The 26,177-nt window shown below is 43.9% G+C and overlaps 1 protein-coding gene across 3 annotated transcripts in view; it reads right to left on the bottom strand.

Annotated features, from left to right (window-relative positions):
• Positions 1-24,810, bottom strand: part of LOC141172419 (NXPE family member 1-like) — a 358,423-nt gene extending 333,613 nt beyond the window's left edge. For 2 of the 3 annotated variants that reach the window (XM_073656628.1, XM_073656626.1), the window contains exon 1: positions 24,696-24,810. The gene's annotated coding sequence lies outside the window, so the exon portion shown is untranslated. The remainder of the gene's footprint in view (positions 1-24,695) is intronic. The other variant, XM_073656627.1, reaches the window with a different exon arrangement.
• Positions 24,811-26,177: the final 1,367 nt, after the last annotated feature.

Raw genomic sequence — 26,177 nt, 5'->3', positions numbered from 1 at the left:
ACAAATAATATATCTGTAAAACCACCAGCAAACAGAACTGGAATGGACCCTCTTGCTATATGCACTGCAGTCTGCTATATACCCTGCCTGCCTGCCCAGCACTGATATCTCTGCAGCTGGATTAGTCCTCAGAAGGACTGTTAGTTGAGATGGATATGTAGAGAATCTAGTGGAATACCTACACTAACTAAAAAACAATCAAATCTCTCCCTAGCTCAGCAGCATCTCTCCCTACACTGCCTGATTGTGGAGTAGACTGTGACGAGCACGGCGGCGCCAGGCCTGATATAGACCTGATGATGCTGTGCGGCCAGCCAATCACTGTAATGCCACAACCAACATGGCTGCAGCATTAAAGTGTGTGGCAGACAGTCCCTGCATGTTGGTTGGCTCTCTAAAGAGCGCCAAACATGCAGGGAGAGGACCCGAGCATCCGCCCAAGCGGAAGTACTTGGCGAGCTCCGAGCATCTTGAGTGCTGAGATGCTCGGGCGAGTACTTGCAAGTATGCTCGCTCATCACTATTAGCCACCTTGTCATACATACATACAGTACATACATACACACACATGTATTTAGTCAGCCACCAATTGTGCAAGTTCTCCCACTTAAAAAGATGAGAGAGGCCTCTAATTTATATCATAGGTAGACCTCAACTATGAGAGACAAAATGAGAAACAAATCCTGAAAATCACTTTGTCTGATTTGGAAAGAAAATGGGGCAGACCATGCACAATTGGTGGCTGACTAAATACGTATGTATGTATGTGTGTGTGTGTGTGTGTATATATGTGTATATATGTGTGTGTGTGTGTGTGTGTATGTATATATATATACATGTGAAGAAATCATTACCTAAGTCACAACATTGCAGAGTTGATCGTATTGTATCCAATGACACGGTGAAACACATAAGACATTCAGAGATGGATTCTAAATTTCGACAAAGAGGCTACCCTGCTGAAACCCTACGACAGACAAGACACCATACTAAAAAAATTAAAAATTCTCGTATTACATTTGTCAACACATACCATCCATTTAATAGAGTTATCTACAAATGCATTGAACAACATTGGCCCTTATTGAAAGAATCCTATCCTACAATTTCTGAATTTAGCTCCACTCCCCTTTGTTGTTATAAAAGAACTCGCAATATACGAGATTTTCTCGTTCGTGCTGACATTGGATCTAAGCAGACAGGACCAATTCAACGGTCTCTGGCCACTCCACGCCGAGGCACTTTTCCCTGTTTATCATGCCCCCAATGTTCAAATATCACCAAAGGTGATTCTTTTACACATCCCCGTTCAGGGAAAAGATACCCTATACAGGGATATTTTTCATGTGATTCCAGCTACGTGGTTTATTTGATTAAGTGCCCCTGCGGTCTCGGATATGTTGGTGAGACCACCCAACATATCCGAGACCGTATTTCTCAACACAAGTCTACTATTAGGTGCTCCCGCACGATGTTACCTATTCCAGCCCATTTTATATCAATGTCGCACACAATATCGCAACTTAGGTTTCAAGTGATTGATCACATCCCTATCAATAGAAGAGGAGGCAATCGTGTTGCTAAACTAAAAGAACGAGAATCCTATTGGATACACACTTTACAAACTTTATCCCCTGGGGGTTTGAATAGGGAGTACGAGACCCATTATTACTGAATATATCCATAAATATTATGACTTTGTATTTGTAGATATGATTGACTTCTATTATACTTCACTGATGTTTACACTCTTTATATGATTCTGTACCTGCATATATAGTGAGCTTCAGTTGTTATGTAATTTGTAATTTATATTCTTCCCTTTTTTTCTTTTCTTTCTTTTTTTCTTTTCTACAGACGCATATTTAGCAAGAGTTTTCTCCCTTCTTCCCTTTTTTTCCTCTTTCCCTCCCTTCCCTTTTCTTTTCCCCTTTCCTTTTTTTCCCCCTTTTCTTTTTTCTTTCTTCCCCTCTTTCCATTTGTCCAGATTGACCTTTATCTAGTGGTCATTCATCACTTTGTTGGAGTCCAGTCTCCGTTTCCATTATTAGGTGCCAGCATTCTTTTAGCACCATACTGTGCATCCTATTTTCTATTACACTTGCCATTACATTGTGAGCATGCGCTAGAAATCCCTATGCGGTTCACCGTGCGTTCCACAGACAGGAAGCGCCCTCCCGGAAGTACAATGACGTCACTCGGGCTCTTAGCGACGCACTCCACCGGATTTACTGAACTTGCACGTGGGTCACGGACACGCTATTGGATGCGGACACAGGACTTAACTATTTGCGTGCATATATAGCACACCCTCATGCTTACTTCACTTACCGCTCCTGCTTTGGGACGTATCCCCTTGCCAGCACTCTCTTCCCCTACAGGTACGTTTTTATAACACTATAGTTCGGCTTGTGAGTTTTAGACATGTATCCATTGACTGGCTTATGGTCTGATATTCCTTTCAAAGAATTCCCTTTTTCCCTTCATTAGGTTTTTCCTAGTACTATCAGGGCTTTCCCCATTAGTTCACATCCTTTCAACAGCATATACCAGTAAGTCTGTAAATTCTATGGTTTCATGCTTGTATGATAAATTGTGATCTCATTATATCTATTCTTCCTTTCTCTATATACTTTTATATACAAAAGGGCCTTAATTGTGAATTAAATAGCATATGTCATTTCTCTTTTTTCATATATTGATATCTGTCTACTCATGTATTTGTCATTTTTTTCTCTCTTTTTTTCCCCCCTTCCCTTTTTCCCCCTATTCCCCTTTCCATTTTCTTCTTCCTCTCTTCTTTTTCCCTAAACTACTTTTTACTCCTATATGTTTATAATCGTTTACCTCTCTCCTTCACATATGATTAGTTAATCAATATTTTCTTCTATTATAGAATTACCTTATACAAAGCTACATTGATCTAATATCCAATTGCCTTGATAAAGACCTACTCAGGTCGAAACGTCGGTGAATGTTTAAGTGCAAATTTTATCGGACCATAAACGAGATAAGGATGGTATATGTTTATGTACAAATAATTTTTTGTGGAACTTTCATGATGAAAAGGATGGCTTAATAAACAGTCTCTTTCTTTTTGCATTATTTGCATTGTCCATATTCTCTTTTTTTCCATGGTGTGCCGAGGTTTTTTCTTATATTATTAGACTTTATATTACCTCTGAGCACCCATACCTACAGTGAGCGACCCCTCATTTTGTACATTATATATCTTTTTGGGCTCCCGCTCCTGTAGCCTCCATGTCTTTTTCCACTTTTGCATATAATCAGGAGGAGGCTAACGGTATTATTTCACGTATTACAACCCCAGGAACTTTCCTTCATACCCCTATAGAGGAAGTACGTACTAGAGACCTTGAAAAAGAACGTAAAAGACACACGGCCCTCGAGTTACATAGTATAACCCTTGCCGAATATCATAAAAATCAACGTATTCCACGGGGCTTGAGAGTTCCCTTACGGCCCACTCTATTTCATGACAACCCGGACTTCTGTGCCAAATTTGAGGGAATTTTAAATAAATGTTCAATGGACATTATCTTGCTTACTATTGACTTTCTTCACAAGGAAATTACAGATTTGAATACCAGGATTATAGCAACAGAACAACAACTTAGCAACAACATCTCTTCTGAAGACTTCACGGCTTTGAAGAACAGGGTGGACAAGGTCATCGGTGACTATCGCAACGATCTTCAAGCAAAGAAAAAAACTAAATTTCTTCGTGATACTGAAGATTATCTTAATAACCGAGTATACAATTGGCGTAAGGCCGACTTCTATAGAGGGAGCAGTTCCTATAGACGTGGTTATACTTCATCTACGGGTCATAACTCTTCTACTGATAGTGAAAGAGACACAAGCTACCAGAGCCATTTTTTACACCAACGAAGACCACCACGTTTCCAAAGAAGACGAGGAGGGGGAGGCGAGCACTACCAACGGGACAACACCCGAATGATAACGAGATCCCAGGTAGGACACCAAACATAGTATTCAACATTTCATCTAGTATACTGACTCCAACTGAACTATCTGTCTTACAAAAAGGACTCTCTTTTTGCCCAACCCCCCCCTTAAATACCTTCACCTTGGAACAAGAACTTCTCCGTTTCTATAGGACTTTGAGACTGAAAGTACATTTTTCATCAGACAAATATTGTACTGATCATCTTGTCGACCAACATAGTGATAAAACTAATATGTTTCATCTCAAAGACCTAAAACTGAATATTTCCAGTCGTTTCCAGCCTCCCAGGTCTTACTATCACGTGGAAACATACATAGACCTAGTACAGAGGGATATTAATGGGTTCTTAGATGCAGTCAAACGTGGTGAGTTTCATAATAAAAATAACCTCACTATAGAGGAAACTAGTGCTCTTTCCTCATTAAAACATAGAAAAGACTTAATCATAAAACCTGCCGATAAAGGGGGCGCATTGGTAGTAATGGACCGTACTTACAACATTGCAGAGATACAAACACAACTATTGGATAGAGATACATACCTACCCCTATCTTCTAATCCTACCTCCGTAATATCTGGCCTTATTGCCAATTTAATCAAGAAGCATGTACAAGTTGGGTCCATTGACACTAAACTGGCGGAATTTTTGGTCAATAATCACCCCGTTATCCCCGTTTTCTATACATTACCAAAGATACACAAGAACTTACAGACACCACCAGGGAGACCAATTGTTGCCTCGACCGACTCTCTCCTATCTCCACTCGCCATAACTTTGGAGAAGATCCTCACCCCATATATGCCACGTATTACCTCTTATTTGAAGGACACAACTCATTTCTTATCTACTATCAAGGCACTGGGCCCAATCCCTACCAATAGTATACTTGTTACTATTGATGTCAACAGCCTCTATACCAGCATTGATCATGATAGAGGAATCCAAGCCATTACTAACTTCCTCAATACCCAGACAGAATTCACAACACAACAAACTGATTTCTGTGTAGATCTACTAGATATCATTCTGAAAAAAAATTTTTTTCTGTTCGGTGATCAATTTTTTCTACAAATTAGGGGTACTGCAATGGGGTCCAATGTGGCACCCCCTTACGCTAACATCTATATGGCTGATTTTGAAAACAACTACGTATACAATCACCATCTCTATCAAACTAATGTCTATTACTGGAAACGGTTTATAGACGATATTTTTTTGATCTGGACTGGCACCAATATAGAGCTTACTCTTTTTTTCGATTATCTTAACACGAGAGTCCCAGGTTTGACCTTTACCCGACACAGTGATCCACATTCTATTCACTTTTTGGACACAACTATTACGCTGCTCCATACGGGAGCGCTTGAGAGTGACTTATATACTAAACCTACTGACAGAAACAGCCTTTTGCTGTATTCTAGTTGTCATCCACGACATGTGAAGAAATCATTACCTAAGTCACAACATTGCAGAGTTGATCGTATTGTATCCAATGACACGGTGAAACACATAAGACATTCAGAGATGGATTCTAAATTTCGACAAAGAGGCTACCCTGCTGAAACCCTACGACAGACAAGACACCATACTAAAAAAATTAAAAATTCTCGTATTACATTTGTCAACACATACCATCCATTTAGTAGAGTTATCTACAAATGCATTGAACAACATTGGCCCTTATTGAAAGAATCCTATCCTACAATTTCTGAATTTAGCTCCACTCCCCTTTGTTGTTATAAAAGAACTCGCAATATACGAGATTTTCTCGTTCGTGCTGACATTGGATCTAAGCAGACAGGACCAATTCAACGGTCTCTGGCCACTCCACGCCGAGGCACTTTTCCCTGTTTATCATGCCCCCAATGTTCAAATATCACCAAAGGTGATTCTTTTACACATCCCCGTTCAGGGAAAAGATACCCTATACATGGATATTTTTCATGTGATTCCAGCTACGTGGTTTATTTGATTAAGTGCCCCTGCGGTCTCGGATATGTTGGTGAGACCACCCAACATATCCGAGACCGTATTTCTCAACACAAGTCTACTATTAGGTGCTCCCGCACGATATTACCTATTCCAGCCCATTTTATATCAATGTCGCACACAATATCGCAACTTAGGTTTCAAGTGATTGATCACATCACTATCAATAGAAGAGGAGGCAATCGTGTTGCTAAACTAAAAGAACGAGAATCCTATTGGATACACACTTTACAAACTTTATCCCCTGGGGGTTTGAATAGGGAGTACGAGACTCATTATTACTGAATATATCCATAAATATTATGACTTTGTATTTGTAGATATGATTGACTTCTATTATACTTCACTGATGTTTACACTCTTTATATGATTCTGTACCTGCATATATAGTGAGCTTCAGTTGTTATGTAATTTGTAATTTATATTCTTCCCTTTTTTTCTTTTCTTTCTTTTTTTCTTTTCTACAGACGCATATTTAGCAAGAGTTTTCTCCCTTCTTCCCTTTTTTTCCCCTTTCCCTCCCTTCCCTTTTCTTTTCCCCTTTCCTTTTTTTCCCCCTTTTCTTTTTTCTTTCTTCCCCTCTTTCCATTTGTCCAGATTGACCTTTATCTAGTGGTCATTCATCACTTTGTTGGAGTCCAGTCTCCGTTTCCATTATTAGGTGCCAGCATTCTTTTAGCACCATACTGTGCATCCTATTTTCTATTACACTTGCCATTACATTGTGAGCATGCGCTAGAAATCCCTATGCGGTTCACCGTGCGTTCCACAGACAGGAAGCGCCCTCCCGGAAGTACCATGACGTCACTCGGGCTCTTAGCGACGCACTCCACCGGATTTACTGAACTTTCACGTGGGTCACGGACACGCTATTGGATGCGGACACAGGACTTAACTATTTGCGTGCATATATAGCACACCCTCATGCTTACTTCACTTACCGCTCCTGCTTTGGGACGTATCCCCTTGCCAGCACTCTCTTCCCCTACAGGTACGTTTTTATAACCCTATAGTTCGGCTTGTGAGTTTTAGACATGTATCCATTGACTGGCTTATGGTCTGATATTCCTTTCAAAGAATTCCCTTTTTCCCTTCATTAGGTTTTTCCTAGTACTATCAGGGCTTTCCCCATTAGTTCACATCCTTTCAACAGCATATACCAGTAAGTCTGTAAATTCTATGGTTTCATGCTTGTATGATAAATTGTGATCTCATTATATCTATTCTTCCTTTCTCTATATACTTTTGTATACAAAAGGGCCTTAATTGTGAATTAAATAGCATATGTCATTTCTCTTTTTTCATATATTGATATCTGTCTACTCATGTATTTGTCATTTTTTTCTCTCTTTTTTTTCCCCCTTCCCTTTTTCCCCCTATTCCCCTTTCCATTTTCTTCTTCCTCTCTTCTTTTTCCCTAAACTACTTTTTACTCCTATATGTTTATAATCGTTTACCTCTCTCCTTCACATATGATTAGTTAATCAATATTTTCTTCTATTATAGAATTAACTTATACAAAGCTACATTGATCTAATATCCAATTGCCTTGATAAAGACCTACTCAGGTCGAAACGTCGGTGAATGTTTAAGTGCAAATTTTATCGGACCATAAACGAGATAAGGATGGTATATGTTTATGTACAAATAATTTTTTGTGGAACTTTCATGATGAAAAGGATGGCTTAATAAACAGTCTCTTTCTTTTTGCATTATTTGCATTGTCCATATTCTCTTTTTTCCATGGTGTGCCGAGGTTTTTTCTTATATTGTATATATATATATATATATATATAATCACATAAACCTGACTAGCACCTCCTAGTGTGAACTGGTGCCAGCTGCCGTAACTATAAAATATATCAAAAGAATGCAGCAGCACTCCATATGGCTAAGATACGTCTTAACAATGAAAATAATGAAAATATTAGGTGCTGGTCAGGTTTTTCTGGTTTGTATTATTATAAGGGGGTGTAACTGCCTCTTGCTCGATTCTGCACTCCTCCCATTAACCAGCAGGTATTGTATAAACAGCTCTGCTTGCCCTTTAAATGTAGGTGTTTTTAGCCCAGAAGAAGACATGTTTGTCCGTTTAGTTGTAGGCTTGTAGCCCAAAAGTGGCATGTTAGGCAGAGTAGTTACCCATCAGGGGGAGGTTACCTTGCCGTGGTTGATGGGCACACATGAATTGGCCAATTATGCGCTAAAAACCTTTATTGCTTGTAAGTACTTGTTGCTAAGCCAAACAGTTTAGATCTAATATTTTCATTATTTTCATTGTTAAGACGTGTGTATGCATGTATGTATGTGTGTATATATGTGTATATATATATATATATATATATATATATATATATATATATATATATATATATATATATATATATATATAAAAAGAAAGCGCAGCAGCACTCCATTATGGCCAAGATACATAAAGACAATAAAACCATTTAATTTAAACTGTGTTATTACTCAATAAGCTTTACTTACAAAAAATGGAGGTTCTTAGCGCATAAATTGGCCAATTCATGTGTGCCCATCAACCGCTGCAAGGTGACCTCCCATCTGATGGGTACTACTCTGCCTACATGCCTCTCTTGGGCTACAAGCCTATAACTCTGGACAGAACATGTCACTTCTGGGCTAAAACACCTACAATTTAAATGGGCTGGTAGAATAGCATATACATCACCTGCTGATTAAATGGGGGGAGTGCAAGGTCAAATTTTTTTTTTGACATATATATATATATATATATATATATATATATATATATATATATATATACAGTTATATGAAAAAGTTTGGGCACCCCTATTAATCTTAAGCTTAATGTTTTCTTAAAATTGGTGTTTTTGCAACAGCTATTTCAGTTTGATATATGTAATAACTGTTGGACACAGTAATGTTTCTGCATTGAAATGAGGTTTATTGTACTAACAGAAAATGTGCAATCTGCATTCAAACAAAATTTGACAGGTGCATAAGTATGGGCACCCTTATCATTTTCTTGTTTTAAATACTCCTACCTACTTTTTACTGACTTACTAAAGCACTTTTTTTGGTTTTGTAACCTCATTGAGCTTTGAACTTCATAGCCAGGTGTATGCAATCATGAGAAAAGCTACTTAAAGTGGCCACTTGCAAGTTGTTCTCCTGTTTGAATCTCCTCTGAAGAGTGGCATCATGGGCTCCTCAAAATACTGTCAAATGATCTGAAAACAAAGATTATTCAACATAGTTGTTCAGGGGAAGGATACAAAAAGCTGTCTCAGAGATTTAACCTGTCAGTTTCCACTGTGAGGAACATAGTAAGGAAATGGAAGAACAAAGGGACAGTTCTTGTTAAGGCCAGAAGTGGCAGGCCAAGAAAAACATCAGAAAGGCAGAGAAGAAGAATGGTGAGATCAGGCAAGGACAATCCTCAGACCACCTCCAGAGAGTGCAGCATCAACTTGCTGCAGATGGTGTCACTGTGCATCGGTCAACTATACAACGCACTTTGCACAAGGAGAAGCTGTATGGGAGAGTGATGCGAAAGAAGCCGTTTCTGCAAGCACGCCACAAACAGAGTCGCCTGAGGTATGCAAAAGCACATTTGGAGAAGCCAATTACTTTTTGGAAGAAGGTCCTGTGGACTGATGAAACCAAGATTGAGTTGTTTGGTCATACAAAAAGGCGTTATGCATGGCGGCAAAAAGACACAGCATTCCAAGAAAAACACTTGCTACCCACAGTAAAATTTGGTGGAGGTTCCATCATGCTTTGGGGTTGTGTGGCCAATGCTGGCACCGGGAATCTTGTTAAAGTTGAGGGACGCATGGATTCCACTCAGTATCAGCAGATTCTTGACAATAATGTTCAAGAATCAGTGATAAAGTTGAAGTTACGCAGGGGATGGATCTTTCAGCAAGACAATGATCCAAAACACCGCTCCAAATCTACTCAGGCATTCATGCAGAGGAACAATTACAATGTTCTGGAATGGCCATCCCAGTCCCCAGACCTGAATATCATTGAACATCTGTGGGATCATTTGAAGAGGGCTGTCCATGCTCGGCGACCATCAAACTTAACTGAACTGGAATTGTTTTGTAAAGAGGAATGGTCAAAAATGCCTTCATCCAGGATCCTGGAACTCATTAAAAGCTACAGGAAGCGATTAGAGGCTGTTATTTTTGCAAAAGGAGGATCTAGTAAATATTAATGTCACTTTTCTGGTGAGGTGCCCATACTTATGCACCTGTCAAATTTTGTTTGAATGCAGATTGCACATTTTCTGTTAGTACAATAAACCTCATTTCAAGGCAGAAACATTACTGTGTCCAACAGTTATTACATATATCAAGCTGAAATAGCTGTTGCAAAAACACCAATTTTAAGAAAACATTAAGCTTAAGATTAATAGGGGTGCCCAAACTTTTTCATATAACTGTGTATATAATATATTTTAAAGCAGTGCTTAGCATAGTAACATAGTAACATAGTTTCTAAGGTTGAAGGAAGACCAAGTCCATCCAGTTCAACCCATAGCCTAACTTGTAGATCCAGAGGAAGGCAAAAAAAAACGATGTGGCAAACACTAAGCTCCACATTGGGGAAAAAAATTCCTTCCCGACTCCATACGACAATCAGACTAGTTCCCTGGATCAACGCCCTATCAAGGAATCTAGTATTTATAACCAGTAATATTATACTTTTCAAGAAAGGCATCCATGCCCTTCTTAAATTTTAACAGTGAATCACTCATTACAACATCATGCGGCAAAGAGTTCCATAGTCTCACTGCTCTTACAGTAAAGAATCCCCGTCTGTGATTATGATTAAACCTTCTTTCCTCCAGACGTAGAAGATGCCCCCTTGTCCCCGTCTCAGGCCTCAGAGTAAAAAGATCAGTAGAAAGGTATTTGTACTGTCCCCTCATATACTTGTACATAATAATAAGATCACCTCTAAGCCTTCTTTTTTCCACAGTAAATAACCCCAAGTGTAATAACCTATCTTGGTATTGCAGACCCCCCAGTCCTCTAATAACCTTGGTCGCTCTTCTCTGCACCCGCTCTAGTTCAGCTATGTCTTTCTTTTACACCGGAGACCAGAACTGTACACAGTATTCTAAGTGTGGTCGCACTAATGACTTGTATAGAGGTAAAATTATGTTCTCCTCATGAGCATCTATGCCTCTTTTAATGCATCCCATTATTTTATTTGCCTTTGCAGCAGCAGCCTGACACTGGAGACTAAACGTGAGCTTGTCGTCCACCAATACACCCAGGTCTTTTTCAGTTACAGTTTTGCCCAGTGTTTTACAATTAAGCATATAATTATACATTTTAATTCCTCTGCCCAAGTGCATTACCTTACATTTATCCCCATTGAAGCTCATTTGCCATTTATCAGCCCAAGCTTCTAGTTTACATAGATCCTCCTGTAATATAAAATTGTCCTCCTCTGTATTGATTACCCTGCAGAGTTTAGTGTCATCTGCAAATATTGAAATATTACTCTGTATGCCCCCTACAAGGTCATTAATAAATATGTTAAAAAGAAGGGGGCCCAATACTGACCCCTGTGGTACCCCACTGTTAACTGAGACACAGTCTGAATATTTTCCATTAATAACCACCCTTTGTTTCCTATCACTGAGCCAATTCTTAACCCACATACATATATTTTCCCCTATCCCCATTGTTCTCATTTTATGTATCAACCTTTTGTGTGGAACCGTATCAAAAGCTTTTGAAAAGTCCATATACACAACATCCACTGCATTTCCTTGGTCCAGTCCAGAACTTGCCTCCTCATAAAAGCTGATCAGATTAGTTTGACAGGAACGGTCCCTCGTAAACCCATGTTGATATTGGGTCATGAGGTTATTCTTCTTCAGATACTCTATCATAGCATCTCTTAGGAAACCCTCCAGGATTTTACCCACAGTAGAGGTTAAGCTTACCGGCCTATAATTTCCAAGTTCAGTTTTTGTCCCCTTTTTGAATATTGGCACCACATTTGCTATACGCCAGTCCTGTGGTACAGACCATGTTATTATGGAATCTTTAAAGATTAAATATAATGGTCTATCTATGACATTACTTAATTCCTGCAGTACTCGCGGGTGTATCCCATCCGGGCCCGGGGATTTGTCAACTTTAGTGATTTTTAGACGCCGCCGTACTTCCTGCTGGGTTAAGCAAGTGACATTTACTGGAGAATTTTAGTTATCACTAATCATGTTTTCTGTCATGCGATTTTCTTGTGTCAATACGGTTGAAAAAAAATCATTTAGCATATTGGCCTTTTCCTCATCCTCATCCACCATTTCACCCAGACTATTTTTAAGGGGGCCAACACTATCATTTTTTAGTTTTTTACTATTTATGTAGTTAAAGAATATTTTGGGGTTATTTTTACTTTCTCTGGCAATGATTCTCTCTGCCTCAATCTTTGCTGCCTTGATTTGTTTTTAATATAATTTATTTAATTTTCTATATTTATTTAATGCCTACCTACTTGCTTTAGTTCTCAATGCTTTCTTTTTGTCACTTATTGGCCCCTTACAGCTCTATTTAGCCATAGTGGTTTCCTCCTATTTCTAGCATGTTTATTCCCAAGGGGTATATATAGTGCACAGGTCCTATTCAGGATGTTAATAAATGTCTCCGATTTGCTTTGTGTAGCTTTATGTCTCAGGATATCGTCCCAGTTTATTGCACTAAGATCATCTCTTAACCGTTGGAAATTTGCCTTCCTGAAGTTTAGTGTCCTTGTAACCATTCTACTACACATCTTATTAAAGGTTACATGAAAACGTATTATTTTGTGATCACTTTTACCCAAGTGACCCCCAACTCGTATATTTGATATGCGGTCTGGCCTATTGGTTAATATTAGGTCTAGTAGTGTCCCCCTTCTTGTTGGGTCCTGAACCAGTTGTGAAAGGTAATTGTCTCTCATAGTAGTCAAAAACCTATTTCCTTTGCTTGAACTACATGTTTCTGTCCCCCAATGTATTTCAGGGTAGTTGAAGTCTCCCATAATAATGACTTCTCCTTGAGTCGCTGCTTCATCTATTTGCTTTACGAGGATATTCTCTGCTACTTCCATTATTTTTGGAGACTTATAACAAACCCCTATCAGTAATTTATTATTTTTTCCCCCTCCCCTTATCTCCACCCACAGGGACTCTACATTTTCATTAGATTCATATATATCCTCCCGCAAGACAGGTTTTAAGGATGATTTTACATATAAACACACACCCCCCTCGCTTATTTGTACGGTCATTTCTGAACAGACTATAGCCCTGTAAATTAACTGCCCAGTCATGGCTCTCGTCCAGCCACGTCTCAGATATCCCTACCATGTCATAATTATTTTCCAACAAAATTAATTCTAATTCCTCCATTTTGTTGGTGAGGCTTCTGGCATTAGTGTACATGCATTTTATGCATCTCTCTGTACCTCTATTCCTTCTTACTTTATTGACTGTTCTAACCCCACCCCCAATTTCTTTATTTGTGCCCAGGTCACTATCTGCACTATCTTCCCCACCTATAAAATGAATACCCTCCCCCCCAATCCCTAGTTTAAACACTCCTCTAACCTTCTAGCCATTTTCTCCCCCAGCAAAGCTGCACCCTCCCCATTAAGGTGCAGCCGGTCCCTAGCGTAGAGTCTGTAGCCAACTGAGAAGTCGGCCCAGTTCTCCAGGAACCCAAATCCCTCCTTCCTACACCAGTTCTTGAGCCACTTATTTATCTCCCTAATCTCCCATTGCCTCTCTGGCGTGGCACGTGGTACCGGTAGTATTTCAGAGAATACCACCTTGGAGGTCCTTGCTTTCAACTTACAGCCTAATTCCCTGAAATCATCTTTAAGGACCTTCCACCTACCTCTAACTTTGTCATTTGTGCCAATGTGCACCATGACCACTGGGTCCTCACCAGCACCTCCCAGTAATCTGTCAACCCGATCAGCGATGTGCCAGACTTGAGCGCCAGGTAGGCAGCACACTGTTCGACGATCCCTGTCTTTGTGACAGATTGCCCTATCTGTTCCCCTAATAATTGAGTCCCCCACTACCAGCACCTGCCTGGCCTGCCCTACACTCCTATTTCCCTCTTTACTGGAGCTGACACTCCTCCGCCTTTCAGGGTACATGCCTTGCTGCAGTAGTGCTACCCCTGTATCGTCACTCACCTCATCTGCCAACTTTGCAAACTTATTGGGGTGTGCCAAATCAGGACTAGCCTCCCGGGCACTCTTCCCTCTACCACCCCTTCTAACTGTCACCCAACTAGCGACCTCACTGTCCTGCAGCTCCCGACTACCACCCTCCCCCACATCTACCCCAGTGAGCTACTGCTCAGTGAGCAGCAGACTCCTTTCCATATTGTCAATGGATCTCAATGTTGCCACCTGCTCATTTAGATCCAGTATCTGGGCTTCCAAATGCACAACATGCACACATCTCGCGCAGCAGTAAGCAACCTCGACCGGCTGTTCAAGGAATACATATGACGCGCCCCCTGGGACATATTCCTTTTTGAGGGGAATACCCGGCACCGGATCAGATGGGGGGTTTGTAGTCTCCGAGCGGCTGTGACCCGGCCCGTGCCCAGGGCGTCAAGCTCAGTGTTATGTGGCAGTCCTACAGATGTTATTAAGAGTTCTTTTGTGTCGACTACGCCACCCGTTGTGATGCGGTCACTGTGGCCGCCGCTGCAGCAGGGTCCGCTGAGGCTGATGGTGGGTGCGCAGCTTGGTGGGATAACCCCCAACGGGAGGGGTATAGCCTCAGAGGGGACAGGCGCAGAGGATGGGGGTTGTGGTGGTGTAGTGCAGACGGCAGTGAAGACAGAGTCGGGTTGTGCAGTTAAGGGTGTTTACTTACTGCAGATGTTGTACTGGTCACTCCAGCTGCTAGTGACCACCCGAGCCGTGCTGCGTCCACCAGGTCCTGGATCCAGCCAACCCCCAAACAAGTCCGGAGCGTGGCCCTGAGCTCTCTTTCTGTCCCGTTCTCTGGCCGTCCCCACCAGTAATCCACCTAGGTCCAGCTCCCTCGGGCCTTCTGTTGGGACACCCTTGGCCCTGGGTTCCCTGACCCTTCATGTGGTGTGCCTTCGGGGTGGATGTGATGGGTGACCGTGGCAGACGCTGCCCACGGTCTCCGGTCTCTGGCTGGGGAATGTTTTTACCCCCACCAGCTTGGGTTCCGGTACCCTGATGCCGACTCTTCACCCGGTGCTTTGAGTTGGGATCTCAGAGTCCTTCTCTTCTGTGCTCTGGGTCTCTCTCTTTTCTCCTCTCTCACTCTGGGTCTTTGTCTTTCTTCTCTCCTCTGCTCCTGACTTGTTCTCTGCAGCTGACTGACTCTCTGCATCTGATCCTCTGCATCTGACCCTGATCTTAGTTGGTGCCCACCTTATATACACCCTCTATGTGTGAGCTCAGGTGACCAGCACCCAATGAGCTCCTATCTTTACCCAGGCTGCTCCCCCTATCTGCCCCTACACTACATGGGATGTACCACCCCCCTCCCACTCCAGCCAGGAACAGACTCGGTCGTACCTGCACATTTCTAAGTGGGAGTACCGTCGGCCTGTTCCCCGGAAATGGGATGTGTGTAGTGCATGCAGCCTACCGAGCTCAGATCCACACTCCATCCTTACCCGGGAGTGGAATATCACACCTCTGGGTTGAGGTGCAATACTCCTGTAGCAGCCGAATCCTCAGGGTGCTACATTCCCCCCTGGTAAATCACAGCACGTCCTCGGGCTGTAAGACATAAAACATCACCAAAACATACAAATTTTTATAAACATATAAAACATATAAAACATTATATATATATAAAACTTTTCATATAACATTCTCGTCGTCTCTTGTTTCAGGTTCCTCCTCCGGACACTGTGCAACGTGTGTCCGGGAAAAGTGCGACAGTCTCTTAGAAAAACTGGTTTTCCTATAAAACCGGTAGGGGGCGCTTTAGGACGCGCAACTATTTACAAGGGTATGGCCGCTCTCAGTCCTCGGCCAGGTAAGGAGGGAAAGGGAATGGCTGCTCACAGTCCTCGGCCTGTGGGATTAAGGGGTAAACGGGTAAACAGTTCACTCAGCTGGTCCCAACGGGGACTATATATACGTAGCAACAGTTTCAGTTTCTTTATACCCCGATTGGGTAACTTATTTACAGCACCTGCTCTGCCGCACTCAACGGCGTCTTCCTCCTGCTCTTTGCTTATAGCTGGTGGTAACTTCAGACCCGTCCGGGTCCTCTTGCTCCTCCTCCTCGCACCGCAACTCCTCCTCCGTCAGGCGGTGTACGTGGAGGGCATAAGGTCCCTTGGCACACTTGTGCCGGGTAAAGGTGACCTCATCTCCGATGTAGAGGTCACGACCTCTGTGCCCCTCCGGCAGATGGGACTCCACGTCTCTGCGCGTGACAAAGACGTCGCCGGGGGTGTTGTGGTCTCTGATGAAGCCCCACCCATGCTGCTGGTTGAACTTGATCACTGTCCCGATGGTGCGGGGACAATGCGCTGCACGGGGGTCTCTCCTGGCCCGGCTCTTCTGCTCCGCGCTCCTTATCTGTGCTTGTTGTTCCCGGACCCGCCTCTCTCTCCGCTCCCTCTCAAAGACCTCGAGCTGCTGGCGGCAGCACTCTGCACGCTCCGCTGCGGCTGCCCGAGTCTCTTGAGTGAACCCCATGAGATCTTCTCCGGTGGGGTCCCACTCAAACTGCGCTTCTGCTAGCGGGGGCGAGATCCTCTTAACGGGCTTTGGAGCCGGGATCAGGGGTTCACACATGGGCCTTGCCCTCTCTTGGAGCTCTTGTTCGTAGTACTCCCTGGGCCAGACAAAGGGCTGCCCGTCCGGCCATGTGTGTTGGGCGAACAGATCTTCTCCCAGATGCGGCCCTTTAGGTTTTATGGGCGCGGTGGTGGTGGCGCCCGGGTTGCCCAGGCCTTGCGGCCAGGTCTGGGGCACCTGGAAGGTGAAGGGCACCGTTAATACGGCGGCGCCCTGGGCTACCTGGCCTTGCGACCAGGCCGGAGGCTCCGCAGAGGTAGGGGGCGCTGTTGGTGTTGCGGCGCCCGGGAATTCTAGGCCCTGCGACCAGGCTGGTGGTACTTCCTGCTTGGTCACGCTCGGGGTCGAGGCGTGTGACGTCACAGGGGTCGCGGCGGCGGCTTCCGGTTGGGGCCTAGTCTGCGTCGGTGACATGGCGTTTTCGGGCACAGCAGGGGGACTTTCGGGCTCTGCGACGGGGAGCTGGGGCAGGTAAGCGGTGTCACGGCTTGGGGTATAGGCGTCCCCTTTACCTGCCTCCATGCGTTCGGCTCCCTCCTCGGCGCCGTCTCCGGCCTTGGGTCCTCCCGCGCCATCCTCAGAGGCGGTCTCCTTCCTCATCTCGGCTGGCGTGCTCCGGGTCTTGGTTTCAGCTTGCGTCTTGGTTTCAGCTTGCTGGGCCATCTCCCGGCTCCATTCCGCCAATATCTCACGCTGTACCCGGGCCATCCTCCGTGCGAGGCCCTCCAGGGCAGTCTGCGCACACTCCCGGTCTCGGGGGAGCTGTGCAAGGACCTCCACTAGGCCTAGTGGGGTCGTTGTTTCCAGCAGGCTCCTGACCAACGGGTCGGTGCTGCTCTGCTCTCCTACTGTTGTCTCCAGCAGGCTCCTGGCCAACGGGCCGGTGCTGCTCTGCTCTCCCTCCTCTGTTTCTAGCAGGCTCCTGGCCAACGGGCCGGTGCTGCTCTGCTTTCTCGCCATCTCCGGGTGAGCTTCTCTGCTACTCCTCTCCAGACTTCTTGTCTCCGGGTGCGCTCGCTCTAGACTGCTCCAGGCGGCACCCATCTTTGTTCTCTCCTTTCGTCTCCTCCCACTTCGAGGGCGGTCCCGGGGCAACTCGGTGACTGTCAGCTCCAGGGGTAGTTCTTTCACGCTGACAGACACCTCCAGCATCACAGTCTCTGTTGGTGGGGGCGGTTTCCACTTTTGGCGCCATTTTCTGTCCTGGCCCACGATGGGAGGCGGCCTCCTGCCCTCCTTTGGCACGCCCATAATGGCGTCCGCTGCTCTTCCAAGGCGGGAAATCTGCGGTTTTGGCGGGAAGCGTCGCCCAGTGGCGGGAAACTCTGCAGATGGCGGGAACAAGTTGGAAATGGCGGACAATCGGCGGGAAACGACTGGTGATGGAGTCCGATGGCGTGGACCCTCCGGAACCGGCGGGAGACTTCTTTCTGTGGTAAACTTACACTTTTCTTCAGGCACGCAGTACCCGGGTGTTGCGGGCACGTAATCCTGCCGACTACGCCAAAGTTGACGCGCCCCCTGGGACATATTCCTTTTTGAGGGGAATACCCGGCACCGGATCAGATGGGGGGTTTGTAGTCTCCGAGCGGCTGTGACCCGGCCCGTGCCCAGGGCGTCAAGCTCAGTGTTATGTGGCAGTCCTACAGATGTTATTAAGAGTTCTTTTGTGTCGACTACGCCACCCGTTGTGATGCGGTCACTGTGGCCGCCGCTGCAGCAGGGTCCGCTGAGGCTGATGGTGGGTGCGCAGCTTGGTGGGATAACCCCCAACGGGAGGGGTATAGCCTCAGAGGGGACAGGCGCAGAGGATGGGGGTTGTGGTGGTGTAGTGCAGACGGCAGTGAAGACAGAGTCGGGTTGTGCAGTTAAGGGTGTTTACTTACTGCAGATGTTGTACTGGTCACTCCAGCTGCTAGTGACCACCCGAGCCGTGCTGCGTCCACCAGGTCCTGGATCCAGCCAACCCCCAAACAAGTCCGGAGCGTGGCCCTGAGCTCTCTTTCTGTCCCGTTCTCTGGCCGTCCCCACCAGTAATCCACCTAGGTCCAGCTCCCTCGGGCCTTCTGTTGGGACACCCTTGGCCCTGGGTTCCCTGACCCTTCATGTGGTGTGCCTTCGGGGTGGATGTGATGGGTGACCGTGGCAGACGCTGCCCACGGTCTCCGGTCTCTGGCTGGGGAATGTTTTTACCCCCACCAGCTTGGGTTCCGGTACCCTGATGCCGACTCTTCACCCGGTGCTTTGAGTTGGGATCTCAGAGTCCTTCTCTTCTGTGCTCTGGGTCTCTCTCTTTTCTCCTCTCTCACTCTGGGTCTTTGTCTTTCTTCTCTCCTCTGCTCCTGACTTGTTCTCTGCAGCTGACTGACTCTCTGCATCTGATCCTCTGCATCTGACCCTGATCTTAGATGGTGCCCACCTTATATACACCCTCTATGTGTGAGCTCAGGTGACCAGCACCCAATGAGCTCCTATCTTTACCCAGGCTGCTCCCCCTATCTGCCCCTACACTACATGGGATGTACCACCCCCCTCCCACTCCAGCCAGGAACAGACTCGGTCGTACCTGCACATTTCTAAGTGGGAGTACCGTCGGCCTGTTCCCCGGAAATGGGATGTGTGTAGTGCATGCAGCCTACCGAGCTCAGATCCACACTCCATCCTTACCCGGGAGTGGAATATCACACCTCTGGGTTGAGGTGCAATACTCCTGTAGCAGCCGAATCCTCAGGGTGCTACACATACATGTGGCAAGATGTACACTGGATAGCATTGTCAATAATGGAGCTCATTTCCTAATGGGGATTGCAATAGACAGAATGTTAAGTAAAAAGAAAAGTAAAGTATTAATGAAATACAGTCAGCAATTCAGTCCAAAGTCCTCCCTTCAAAACTCCCTGAATACAAAGTCACTGAAAAACAAGTCACACACTTACTTTCGTTCGCACTTACGCTCCAGACACACGCAGCTAGTTCACACTCGCAAACTAAGAGATTTAAAGAGTTTTTTTTTTTTTTTTTTTCCCTTTTCCAGCAATGCACCCTACACCTCAATGCACTTCCTAATTGAGTATACCACAACAGATTTGTCAGTAAACCTTTAGTTTTCTTTCAGAATCAGGTCTAAGTGGTAAAGTTTCTCCTTGCGTAGAGTGACATACCGGCTCTGGCATGTCAAGGTAAGGAGGCTTATTGGCCGTGCAATTCTCCTCTGAGAAACTTAATATGCAAATTGCCTTTCAGAATCAACATTTTCTATGTGATACCTTACTATAAAATACTCCCACAAATGTTGGCCATTGATTGCAAGCCAGATTTGTTATTTTGCACACCCACAAAAGTAATCATCCTAACAAATTCATTCAAGACAATGTTGTAAAAATGAGTACACCCCAATGAAAGTCTTAGGAGCAAAACTAAAGTTTAGACTACAAAATGATAATTAACAAGAATTCAGCCAAAGGTAAATCTATTCATTAAACAGTTGTCCAGCAGACGTTTGATTATAAAAGGGTGTTACTTAACAAAGAAACCCCTTCGCATTTTATGCTGTCAGCAATGGCACCCCATGGAAGAGAAATATCACCAGACCTGAGAAAGAATATAATTTTTTTACACAAGAAAGGTGAAGGTTACAAGAAGATCAGCAAAACTTTACTCAGAATTCGGCAGCAAAAGTGATACAAACATTTAACAAAACTGGAACTGCAACCATCTCATAGAGAACTTCCATGGTCAGCATCGACATAACACATAAACAGTAGCATATTCTGATGAGAAGGATTGAACAAAATCAACATGCAAGTTCCCTGTAGTTAGCTAAAGAAGTAGAAAGCCAAACCGGATTAAGTGTTTCTCATGACACAGTACGGCCCACTCTACAAAGAAATGGCATGAATGGATGTCGTCCATGAAGGAAGCCTCTTCTATAACCCATGCATAGAAAGTCCACCTATCAATGCCAAAAAATATGAAGACTACTGGGCATAGAAATCACAGGGCCCCATGGCAAAAGTTATCCAAGTATCCCTGCCACCTACACACAGTATTATAGCCCTCACACACTATTATTGCCTGTCAGTATGATACCGCCACTCAGTATGGGGGCCCCCTACTCATGATGAAGGCCCCATACTTAATGTAAGGGCCAGCAACAGCCCCTCCCATAGCATGAGGGCCCTCAGACAGAATGAGAGCCCCCACTTCTCATATAACATGACAGTCCCCACAAATAATTAGGGGCCCCGAACAGAATGTGGGCCCCAACAGCCGCCCAACTCAGTTTGGGAGCCCCCACAGTTCCCCCCTTAGTATGAAATCCCCTACAGACTCCCACTCAGGTTGATATCCTCCACAGCCCCCTACACAGAATGAGGACCCTCACAGCTCCCCAGACAGAATGAGGACCCCCACAGGACACCTCAGTATGAGGGTTACCACTCTATATGGTTGCCCTCACAGTCCCCAACTCAATATGGTTCACAGTCCCCAACTCAATATGAGGTCCCTCACAGTCCCCCAATGCCCCTCAATACTATGGCCCCTACACCTTCCATTCAGTATAATGGCTTCCACCAGTTCCCAACTCATTATAATTGCACCCACCAGCCACCCACTCAGTATGAATGGCCTCCACCAACCCCCCACTCACTATAATGGCCCCCACAGCCCCCCTGCTCAGTACCATAGCCTAGTCAGCCTGATTGGCCCTCACCCGTCCCCCATTCAATATGATTGACCACCACCAGCCCCCATTCAGTATGATAGTCCCCACAATTACTGACATAAAAAGAAAAACACTACTCCCCTGGCGCATTTCTCCTGTCTGTGCTGTGTGAGTACTGAGGCTTCAGCACAGCAGGTGTGATGTAGTGACATCACCTCAGGTGCAGTGTATGAATTCTTAGACTCATAAGCATAGGCTGAATTCTATTCAACAGTATATGCGTCCTGAGGATGCGGATACTGCTGAAATTGTGATGACAGGGGAGGTGAAGGGCTCTGTTGCAGAGCAGCACCGGGTCCCCACAACTCATGGGACCCATAGCAGCCATGTGGGCTGCCGTTATGGATGGTATGCAGAGTTGCCAACAGTCCAAAAATTATTGAACGGTCTGTAAAAAAAAGGGCACTTTTTTGCCCTGTCCATTTAAAAAAATTAAGGCGTCCATGATTTTTTTGAGATTGAATGCAGTTTTCATATCGGAATTGTGAGCTGTAAGCAAGTATCACTATAATGCATTATTACATTTTTACAATGTGTCCGTAAAAAAATATTGTCTGTCTGATTTTTTGATCAGCTGTCCAGGAAAAATAAAAATATAAGTTATAAATACTAGTATATCCCTCCTACTAGGACTCTATACTCTGGAGTGATTAGACAAAAATAAATGTTTATTAACGGCGGTGTAACAGCTCCAACCTGACAGTATATGTGGTTTACTGAGCGCAATCCTGCTGACAGGTGCACTGTAGGAGGCACACAAAATGTAATGGATTCGGCGTATTCTCTCTGTAGCTTGCGCCTACATGCGCCTCATCAGAAATGATATTATCTAGTCAGAGATCAGAGGAGCACTTTTGGCGTAATGATGGCACTTTTGCTAAATTTGAGGGTGAAGCTACTCCTAGTCATGCTCCAGCTTTTCCTATATTTAGAGATCTGCTTCTAACTGGCATGCCAATAGAAAAAGTGGCAAAATATTTGCACAATTCCACGTTGCTCAAATAAATTGTGACTTTTCACAGTATTTTGTACCAGTTTTCTGGGCAAAACACTTCAATGAATCGCCCCCAATGTGTTTATTCTGCCTTATTCAACGTGTCTGCAAATTGAGATTCTGATTTGGCTTTTATCCTAAGCCATATCGCAAGACTCGTTAAACGGTTGATTGGGACTTATAGGATTGCTGCTCCCAATAGGTGGCGCTATAGAGTTCTCTTTCTCTCTGAAGAGGCAATTTGCATACACCAAAAATCATAAGACGAATAGCGTTTCTTCCTCACCATGCTCTGCAGCATGCCCAAATAGTAGATTATGACTACTTATCGCCACATTTGGGGGAAATTCCGTAACACATTTTGGGGTTATTTTTTTTCTTAATATGCATTGCTAAATCAACTTTTTAGTAAAATAAATTTTTAATATTTTTTTCATTATTTCACTTTGCATTAATTCTTTTGTAGCACTTATAAGATTAACAAACTTCCAGCCAACAATTACACAGGTTCCCTTCACATGTCCGTGTTTCCAATATGTGTTGTATTAGTTTTTTTCACGGATACCACATGCACCCATTATAACCTACTCTGCTATGCACATGTCTGTGTTTTTCCACTGACCGTGTGTCTGTGCAAAGCTCACAGACGTCCATTTTTTTGGCAGCACAGATGACAAGGGCCAATACAAGATTATGAATCCATTAAAAACATGTACAGAGCACGGATAGCATCCATGTGCCATCCATATGGTGTATGTGTGCTGTACGTGTTTATCATGGCAAAGTATAGGAGGAGCTTTGTAATTTCATTCTTTCTTTTTCAATACCAGAAAAACTCGTATAGCACACAGATGACACACTGAGGACACACTGAGGACACACCGATGACACACTGATGACACACTGATGACACATTGATGACACACCGATGACACACCGATGACACACTGATGAGACACTGATGACACACTGAGGACACACTGATGACACACCGATGACACACTGATGACACACTGATGACACACTGAGGACACACCGATGACACACTGAGGACACACTGACACACTGATGACACACTGAGGACACACTGAGGACACACCGATGACACACTGATGACACACTGATGACACACTGATGACACACCGATGACACACTGATGACACACCGATGACACACCGATGACACACTGATGACACACTGATGACACACCGATGACACACTGATGACACACTGATGACACATTGATGACACACTGAGGACACACCGATGACACACTGAGGACACACCGATGACACACTGATGACACACTGAGGACACACTGATGACACATTGATGACACACCGATGACACACTGATGACACACTGATGACACATTGATGACACACCGATGACAACTGATGACACACCGATAACACACTGATGACACACTGATGACACACCGATGACACACTGATGACACACTGAGGACACACCGATGACACACTGATGACACACTGAGGACACACTGATGACACATTGATGACACACTGATGACACACTGATGACACACTGATGACACATTGATGACACACCGATGACAACTGATGACACACCGATAACACACTGATGACACACTGATGACACACTGAGGACACACTGATGACACATTGATGACACACTGATGACACACTGATGACACATTGATGACACACCGATGACAACTGATGACACACCGATAACACACTGATGACACACCGATGACACACTGATGACACACTGATGACACACTGAGGACACACCGATAAGACACTGATGACACACTGATGACACACCGATGAAACATTGATGACACACTGATGACACACTGATGACACACCGATGACACACTAATACAAAACACTGACACTGTTACTGTTTTTTCTGTTACCGGTTTTATATGGACATGTGAAGGGGGCCTTATGTCGTGTCAGATGTGACCAAAAATGCAGCTCTACTGGTAACTGACAATCTTGAGAGGAGCACACTGCTCATTGTGCAGGCTGTTAGTGAGGTAGAAGTGGAGGATCTAGACGGCATAGCTTAATCTTTTTCTCTGTATAAAAGTAACAATGTGCACTGCAGCAAAACTGTAATCTTTTTTGTCTTTTCATCCTTATAAATAACATTGAAACATTACAAAAAAGAAAAGTTAAGTACTTACAGGGACTTTTTACTCCTGCTTTGGACTTTTTAACTCCACTTGTTCACATCCACTTAGTTCAGGAAGTGCAGTAAGAGTAATTCTAGTTCTCTTCATTTCATAGTGTGTTTTATCTGACATTGCACTTACTGACACCTTGTGGACATTATTTTCTAAAGTTACGTTGTTAAAGGGAATCTGACACCACCCCACTGAGCGATATCAGACCTCTACTATGGCCATACAGGTGATAGAAAAGTAAATCTATACTTACCTGTATGGCCCATAGCAGAGGTCTGATTGCAGAGAAATCTGGTTTGATAAAGTCTGTTTAACCCCTTTACAACCCAAGGTGGATTGCACGTTAATGACCAGGCCAATTTTTACAATTCTGACCACTGTCACTTTATGAGGTAATTACTCTGGAACACTTCAATGGATCCCCCTGATTCTGAGATTGTTTTTTCGTGACATATTGTACTTCATGATAGTGGTAAAATTTCTTCGATATCACTTGCGTTTATTTGTGAAAAAAACGGAAACTTTGAAAATTTAGCAATTTTCAAAATTTGAATTTTTATGCCCTTAAATCAGAGAGATATGTCACACAAAAGAGTTAATAAATAACATTCCCCACATGTCTACTTTACATCAGCACAATTTTGGAACCCAATTTTTTTTTTATTAGGGAGCTTTAAGGGTTAAAAGTTGACCAGCGATTTCTCATTTTTCCAACAAATTTTACAAAACCATTGTTTTAGGGACCACATCACATTTGAAGTCCCTTTGAGAGGTCTTTATGACAGAAAATACCCAAAAGTGACACCATTCTAAAAGCTGCAGCCCTCAAGGTGCTCAAAACCACATTCAAGAACTTTATTAACCCTTCAGGTGCTTCACAGGAATTTTTGGAATGTGGAAGAAAAAATTAACATTTAACTTTTTTCACAAAAATGTTACTTTAGACCCAATTTTTTTTATTTTCGCAGGGGAGGTGAAATTTGTTGTGCAATTTTCCCTGGGCACGCAGATACACCATATGTGGGGAAAAAACACTGTTTGGGCGCACAGCAGGGTTCAGAAGGGAAGGAGCGCCATTTGACTTTTTGAATGTAAAATTTGCTTGAATAATTAGCGGACGCCATGTTGCATTTGGGGAGCCTCTGATGTGCCTAAACAGTGGAAACCCCCACAAGTGACACCATTTTGGAAACTAGACCCCTCAGGGAACTTATCTGCTCTAGATGTGTGGTGAGCTCCCTGAACCCCCAAGTCCTTTACAGAAGTTTATAACATGGAGCCGTAAAAATAAAAAAATCAAACTTTCCACAAAAATGATGTTTTAGCCCCAATTTTTTTATTTTCACAAGGGTAAGAGGAGAAAATGGACCCCAAAAACGTTTGTGCTATTTCTCCTGAGTACGCCAATACCCCATATGTGGGGAAAATACAGTGTTTGGGCGCACGGCAGAGTTCAGAAGGGAAGGAGCACTGTGTGACTTT

Source organism: Phyllobates terribilis, unplaced genomic scaffold (assembly GCF_046119375.1).
Source record: "Phyllobates terribilis strain yellow unplaced genomic scaffold, ASM4611937v1 Scaffold_12__6_contigs__length_324123572, whole genome shotgun sequence".
Lineage (NCBI taxonomy): Eukaryota > Metazoa > Chordata > Amphibia > Anura > Dendrobatidae > Phyllobates > Phyllobates terribilis.
The sequence above is the reverse complement of the archived record's forward strand: the minus strand, read 5'-3'. Positions and strand labels throughout refer to the sequence as shown.